Genomic DNA, 6,963 nt, shown 5'->3' with positions numbered 1-6,963 from the left:
GATCCCCGCGGGGCGCCGGCTGCGCTGCGCGCACGTGCTGGGCTTGGCGTTCATGTTTCTCCGCGAGAGGAGCGACCCGAGTGGCCAGCTGGGTGGCCGCAGCATGTGGCCCACACGGCCTCCAGGTAGGGCCACAGCACAAGTCAGTGGGGGACTAAAGGGGACAAATCAGGGCAAGAAGTTAGGGCCGTTGGACCATTGAGATAAAATCTAAGTAGGCACGAGTCACACTTGGCGCCTGGGGGCGGCGGGCACTGCGGACAGACCTCGGTGGGGGAGCAGCCGGCACCTGCTGCCCGGGAAGCCACCGCCACCGCCACCACCGGGAACTGGGTGGGCCCGGCCAGCCCTTCTAAGCTGACAACGAGCCCCTCTCCCCACACCGTGCGAGGTTAAGTCCCCAAGAAAATTGCCGCGCGATGAGGCGCATGGATGAGTTCCCACCCAGCCGCACATCCGGATCTGGGATTAATTCGTTTTTGAGGGACCCAGGGCTTAGCTAAAGAAGAGGGGTCCTTAGGCTTCAGGGACCTGCGTGTGCCCCCTTCCCGCACCCCTGCTCTTTTTGTGACTGAGAACTGCGGTGCGGAAGCCGGAGGGCTCTGCGCACGTGGCACAGTCTGATGGGGACACCGGGAGGTACGCTGACCCTCATGGGTTCTTTCCGGTGAGACAGCAGAGCATTTAAGAAGCGCTGTTGGAAGCGGGGTTCCCGGACCTACAGGACAGCATGGGAGACTGTTTTAAAGTGTGTACAGATGCCTCCCAAGAACCCCGAAGGTCCGGAACAGCTAGAAAGCATCATTGCAGAAGGCCGAGACACCAGGGCTCCAAGGCCAGACCCCTAACGCCAGGCCCCCAATGCACCCCCAAGGGGCCCACTGCCCAAACGATGGCCCAGAAATCGGGTTTCGTTTGCAATCAGCTGGGACCCTGGAAACAAGATTGTCCTCAAAGGTTAGGTCGCATGCCCCATCGTGTGTCCTCGTGTGCAGCATATGGTGCGTGAGTGCGCGCACCTGTGCGGAGACGCTCACGGCTTCGACTGATGCATGACAGATGATGAGATGTAAAACGGCAAGTGTTCTGTCCTCGTTCCCAGCATCGCCAGCACGCAGCGCGTGTCTGGGACGGAGGACATCACCCGTCCGAAAGCACCCTCGGCTCTCTTCCCGCGATCACCCCGCAGACATCACCCGTCCTGACTTCTAGCGCTTATCAGTCCCACCTTTTCTGGACTCTGTAAGGGAATCACGTAGTGTGCGCTCTCGTATGTCTGGTTCTTTCGCTCGAAATGTCGAGTAAGATATTCAGCCTCGGTGTTCTGCATAGCGGCCATCGCATGTTCTCATTACTAAGAAATATTTGCTCTTACAAATAGGGCACGATATACCCGTCCTGTCTTCTGTGGTGGTCACTTGGGCTGACCCCAGTTATTAGCGTCTAGGCGTAACATTACCATGAAAACACATGGGCACGTTTTGTTGAACATGCGTGCAGTTACCTGTTGGGTACACACCAAGGAAGGGACGTCCTGTGTCAGCAGATACAACCAAACAATCTTCCAGGTTGTTTTTACTACTTTACACTCCCACCGGAAGATATGGAAAGTCCAACGACTTCACGCTCTCGCTAAAGCTGGATCAGATCTCCTTTTGGTTTCGTAATCTGTGATGGTTGCATTGGATTTTAACTTGCATTTCTCTGTGGATAATGAGGTTGAGAACCTTTTTGTGTGTCGACTGGCCATTTAGCTGTGCTCTTGTACTGCGCATTAGACCTTTCTCTTCGTATTCTATAGCATTTTCTCTTTCCTTGATTTGTCTTTCTTGCGCATAGTCTATGTGAGACTCTATCAAACGCACGCATTGCAAATATATTTTTCTAGTCTGTGCATTTCCTTTTCATCTTCTCTGGTTTCTTCTGATAAACAGAAGATCTTAATGTTGGCGTGCTCGATCTTTTTTCCCTTTTATGGTTAGTTGTTTTGTTATGCAGTTAAAAATATGTGTCTATCCCAATATTATGAATATACTTGCCTATGGTTTCTTCTCGAAGGTTTGTTTTTCTGCCTTTCACATTTACATTCATTTATTATCTAGAATTAGTTTAATATTTGGAGAAATAGAAAGTAACATTGATTTTTTTCTTACATGTATACCCAGTTGACCCACGACTATTATTGAAAAGACTACTGTTTATTGCTTTCATGACCGGATAAACTGCAATATCAGGTCACTATATATTTTTTAGTGTTTCTGGCTCTTCTTTTCCATGGGTCCATTTCCCTATACCTGTTTTTATTACTGTAGTTGTGCATGGTGTGATTGTGATAGCATATGTACTCAAGCTTTATCATTTTCTTCGAGGTTGTCTCTGCTAGTTATTTTTTGGTATGTTTTTCTTATTTAAAGTTGCATCCTCTAAAATGCAAAAATCTTAAGTTTCAGTTTGATGAGTTTTAACGATGGCTTATATATCCATTTCGGAATCACTCCAAATGAGATCAAGAACATTCCCTTTACACTTCCTCTATTATTTTTATGTAAATGCTGGGTTTCATACTAAAAAATACTTTATATATATATATATTAAAAAGGGGGGTTTTAGAAATAAAACTATAATACCATTTTTATTCTTAAAAGTATGAACTGTAATTTTTTAATATTGAAATTTCAAAGACTTGCTTATCAAAAAAAAAATACCTTTTTCCTTGTATGTCAAGTCCTGGAGAGTTATAGCCAGAAAGATCTTCTATAACACACTCAACTTTTCTCAGGATCAATGCTAATGTGGCTGAAATAGAGATTTTTAAAATATCAGCCCTGTCTCAGTCATAGCCTATTATGGGGCAGGAGAGGCCAAATGAACGAAAACATCGGCGACCATAAAATGCTATGTAGGTATTTCGACGATGATCTTCATCAACCCTTTCATTTTACATAAACCAAATGGATGCCAAGGGGGCAGTTTGCAGCCTAGACCCCTCCCTAAGGCCACACCCCCTCTGGGCAGGGGCATCGTTCGTGCTGATGGGCGGCTCCGCCCCTGGACCCCCTCTCCTGAGGGCAGCTCTTAGTCTGTTTTCTTTTTTCTTTTTTTTAAAGGCCTATAGCACCTGGTCTTCCTAGGTGGTCTCCCATCCAAGCACTAACCAGGTCCGACCCTGCTTAGCTTCTGAGATCAGATGGGATCGGGCGCGTTCAGGTTGGCGAGGCCGTCCTTGGTAAACACAGCATCTGAGTCACATGTTGCTGTCATCTCATTTTTTTGAGGCTTTTTACTGATGGTGGGTTATTTTGCATTAATAATTGTAGCGGCTGAGTGATTTTATTTTGCTCCAGAGGGGGTTCGTGCTTCTGTTGACAAGCTAGAGCTGGGCAGATACATAATCCAGTCAAGTGCGGGTCTGCTGGTGGCGCGTTCGCCAGGATTCCCTCCTTGCTGTGCCCCCTGAGTTTCGAAATCTGTCCAACATTTTGAGATTGTCAAGAATTATGTGCCGTTATGAGCCACTTCCTCTTCAGCTTCTTTGCTTCTCTCTTTTGTGGTTTAAGAATTCAATAAATGCCCAGAGGGAACGGTCATGAGATTTCTCCTGACTCTGCTTTGCCTCGATTTTTTGAGAGCGTGGCTTCTCAGGTTTTGGCTGCCCTTGTAGCTCTAGACAGAGCTTTTTTCTCTCCAGGCTGATAAAATGGCTGAGGGCTCCGCCACTTCCCTGACCCCTTAGTCACAGCTCTGCATCTGACGCCACAGGGCTTAGGAGAACTGGCCCGTGTGCAGGGGGCAGGGCAGCTGGCCGCACGTGGCCCCCAGCCCCTGTCCCTGCAAATCCCAGAAGGCGATTCTAGAAACTGATTTTTCTTTTGCCTTATTTCGTTGCACGCTCCTTCTGCATATCAAGAAATAGAATCCTCCTCGAAGATCTTTTAACATGATGGCCTTTTGATTTCCTAGGGACTATGAAGCGGGTGGGGGTAGAAAACTTAGATCATTAAATAGAAGTGAGGATGTCAGATACTCTATTACCAATAAAATGAATTAAATTCCAAAGAATCCGATGGCACTTATAGTAATTTTTACCTCATTTCTTGTTTCTTAGCTGCGTAGTAGAGGTTGACATATGAGAAAGATACATATCAAGTCAACTCGTAAAATTAGTGAATAGGGATTATAAAAAAAATCTAAGCACACGTGAAGTAAATGGTTTCTAGTTTTCCTTCTTTTTGTTCTCATTTGATTCTATTAATGATACTTTCAACTTCATATTGAAGCCATTTAAAATAATTACATATACTTTAATAACATTTGAATTTAATATTACTTCTTACAGATGCTTTTCTTTAAATTGCTGTTTTTTCCTCCCTTCCCTATCCCCTGCCTTGGTCCCAGCCTCATCTTGTAACACCCTTGAAGTCCCAGCGTGCGGCATCCAGGTTTAGATCTGTCCTGCTGACTGATTTCTCAGTACTGGCCATCTGTCGAAACAACGTATTCTTCCAAATCCGGCTCACATTTTACTTCTTTTTAGGACATTCCCCGTCCTTACGTAAGAACTACAGAGGCCCTCATGCTCGCACACACTCGCCGACGGTGGGGGCGGGCACGTCCTTTGGGACGGGGTCGTGGTGACTCCCTGGCAGCGCCAGCCCCGGCGAGCCGGGCCCCCGCCCGGCGCAGCCGTTCGCAGCCCCGCCGCCTGCCCGCGCTCTGCCGTGTTCTCCCCTCGACCTTGCACCCCGCTCTTCCGCCGGGCGCCAAGCCGCGCTGCATTCTCTGGCGTCTCCCGCCCACCAGTCCTAAATCGTGCGGCAATGTTGGCCATCTCTTTTCTCAGCCGCTTTCCGATGCGTCTTCCAACGTTTCTGCGACTTCATCGGAGGATCCCGTGCGATCCGTCTTGTATGTCTTTGCAACAGGTTAAGCACTCTCGCTCGGTTTCCTTTTGTCAGGCACAGGAGCCGATACTGTCATCGAAACGAAAATCAAAGGGCAGGTAGAGAAGACAGCGCGGTACAAACCACACTTGGTAACAAACTCGATTACAGGCAGCGACTTAGAACCGATATTGGCTGAGAGATAGAATCACATTCAAATAAAATTACGTATCGTGCTCTAGTAAATTGTTCTATTTTAGTATATGCGAAATTCCGAGAAGCACTTCAGAAACGAATAGCACTCTAATAAACCAGCAGGGGGGCACAAATGCTACTTGGCGTACCCATCAAAAGGGGCTCGACAGATTTTTGAAAGCGATTCTCCATTCGGAACAGTGAAACGCTTTCTTGGTTTACATCCTTAGCATTGGCTGTTCCGTCAGGACCCCGGCCGGGGGGACTGTGAGCTGGGGAGACACAGCCGCCCGGTCTCCCGGCTCCCGAGAGCTTTCAGCACCTGGACAGCGCCCGCGCGCCGGGAGTACTCGGGCCTCAAACGAATCAAGCGACCCCATTTCTTCCCTAAATGAGGAATTCTCCAGGCCGAGGGAGGGCTTGATAATAACAGGCATTCCACTTCTATTTGTTGAATTCATGATTTCAAGTAACAAACATCTATGGCGTGTTTACTGTCTGCCATGGACTGACGTTTGATCTTTTAGATTTTCCATTCAAATAGCCACCGAGGGATATGTTTGGTGATGCTCTGCAATTTAAAGTTATTTGTGAAACATTCCATGAACAGGTGGGGCTCGTAGGGTGTAATCAGAAAGCAGACGGATTTTCCTCCCTCCTCCTCACTTAAGCCCGCTCTGTGAGAACAGAGCTTCCCCGCCTTCGGTGGCATTTCGGACAGGCTCTCTAATTCGTTGGTGGCACTCGGCGTTCCATCGAATGAGAAGGATCTCCTTTCAGTAATTAACAAGGCCAGTCCAGCATAATAATTAAAAACTGAGAACTTCACTCAGAGTTAATGTTGTCCCTCCCAACGCAGTGAGACTTGGGAGGGGGGCTCGCGGAAGAAAGAGCTGGCCGCCTGGCTTCTTCCCATTTCCCGCCTGCATGATCACCCCCCCACACGCACGCACACACGCACACACTCACACACTCACACACTCACACACCGCGCGCACACACTCACCGCGACTCCCCCCGGCTCACACCGCGGCCGTGCTGGGACCCACACAGGAGAAGGCATTCCCAGGGAACAGCAGTGCGTGACAGTTATTTGTCCTCTGGCGTTGGCGTCCTCTCTCGCCTCCTCCGGGTCTCCACCGCGTGACTGACTCTTTGGCTGCGGCGTGATTCGGTCGCGTCTCTGCCTGGCTGGCCGCTCATTTGCTGCCTACGGGCACCCACGTGGAAACCCCTGCAACACTGCCTGTTGTTGCTGAAGATATGAAATTCCGTAAGCAGCAGGTGACTCTCATCTGTAGATAATGTCATCCTTCATTCTGAGTAACTCTGGAATACTATAAGAGTAGTCTTCGATTTCAGTTGTAACTAGAAGAAAACTGGCAACCCTTCTCACCTTTAGCAGGTAATGAGTCTTGCACTTTTTTTGAGTTTCCATACCCCCAACCTTCTAGGGTAAAGCAATGTCCTTTTTTTTTTTTTTTCTTTTTTTTCTTTATCTTACTGCTATCTAAAGTTTCTCTGGAAAACAGGCCAATGTTTTCAGATACTGTGCTGGGTCACATTTAGAACTGCCCTGATTTAAGACGTGCTCTTAACTTGTGTTCTGCCATTAAGAGACAGCGCTGATCGAAAGCCACGGCCCGACCTTAGAGGTGTCAGAATGTGCAGAGTGGCCTTTGGGTTTTCGAAGTGGGGAGTCGAGCTGGCAATGGAGTCTGCTGTCCCCATTGCCGCGGTCCCCCTTCTGGTGTACTGGGGTCTGCTGGGGGATCCTGCAGGCTTCACGAGTTAGGCACGGAGATGCTGAGAGCAGTGGCCGGCCGTGGGAAGGGTCAGGCGGGCACAACGCGTCCCCTAGACTGAGCGGGTGGGGGGGCGTCTGTGG

The 6,963-nt window shown here is 48.7% G+C and overlaps 1 pseudogene; it reads right to left on the bottom strand.

The window, feature by feature from the left end:
- Window positions 1-3,106: 3,106 nt before the first annotated feature.
- LOC120589365 (uncharacterized) lies at window positions 3,107-3,225 on the bottom strand (annotated as a pseudogene).
- Window positions 3,226-6,963: the final 3,738 nt, after the last annotated feature.

The sequence above is a fragment of the Pteropus medius genome, unplaced genomic scaffold, assembly GCF_902729225.1.
Source record: "Pteropus medius unplaced genomic scaffold, Ma_sr-lr_union100, whole genome shotgun sequence".
Lineage (NCBI taxonomy): Eukaryota > Metazoa > Chordata > Mammalia > Chiroptera > Pteropodidae > Pteropus > Pteropus medius.
This window is presented reverse-complemented; position numbering and strand designations above follow the sequence as displayed.